Source organism: Somniosus microcephalus, chromosome 3 (genome assembly GCF_052327205.1).
Source record: "Somniosus microcephalus isolate GS21.2 chromosome 3, FLI_Smic_1.0, whole genome shotgun sequence".
NCBI lineage: Eukaryota > Metazoa > Chordata > Chondrichthyes > Squaliformes > Somniosidae > Somniosus > Somniosus microcephalus.
Window position 1 is genome coordinate 126,779,275 of NC_140989.1, and position 933 is coordinate 126,780,207.

A 933-nucleotide genomic window follows, 5' to 3' on the forward strand; every position below is an offset into this window, starting at 1 on the left:
CCTGTAGATAAAGGCCATCTAAATGTTTACCCAGACAAAGGGGAACAGTTCCATATTCATAAAGAACGCATCACGTACCCGTTAAAGACATCAAGAAGACATTAAAAACAATGAAGGTCATTCCAGACCAGAGATGGCCCATTACCGGCCATCCAAGAACAGTTTAAAATATAATAACTACTCCGTTGTGCAACCAGCCCGCCAAAATTAAAACAAAAGACTAACCTGATTTGGCGCGAGATAAGGGCTTCTGCTGAGAAGTATAATTGGGAGACACCGGGGGTAGCGAAAAAGGCTTCATCTTAGATATTGGGAAGAGAGAGGTTCCTTTCTTCATCATCTTCGTGGGATCTTCGGTAATAGCCGTTACCTTCGATAGCAGCTGGAATTCGGAGAAGAAGACGGTTCGAGCCGGCGTCCCGCCCCGGGGTAAAACATCAGGAGATCATCGACCAACTCTGGGCCGTTGACGAAACGGGAGGTAGTAAAACTACCGAAGAAACCTACATGAAAGCCGGCTAGGGGCTTCCAACCGTGGTCAAGCAGATGATCTCCGCCGACATCCAGGCCCGTCAGTGTCCAGCCTGTCCGTGACCTTCACCTCGAGAGAGAGAGAGAGAGAGAGTGAGATGTGGCGCAGCCCGCTGTGGCTCCACTGACCACGAGGAAACAGGACGCCTGAGGGGATCAAAACGCAGACCTGTTTCATAACTCTATACTTTTCCAACTGGATTGGTGAGCATGTTTCTGGCCCTTCATAATCTGATCTAGATAGGTTTAAGGGGGTGGTCATTTTGGGCATAATTAACATGAGTTGTTGTCCCTCGATGTTCCGTGTGTTTCCCCATTTTATGATGATCTTTGTAAGGTATAATATGCCTGTATCCTTTTTAGTTAGTACTGTATTGTTATGATTTGTTTTTCCCTCCCATG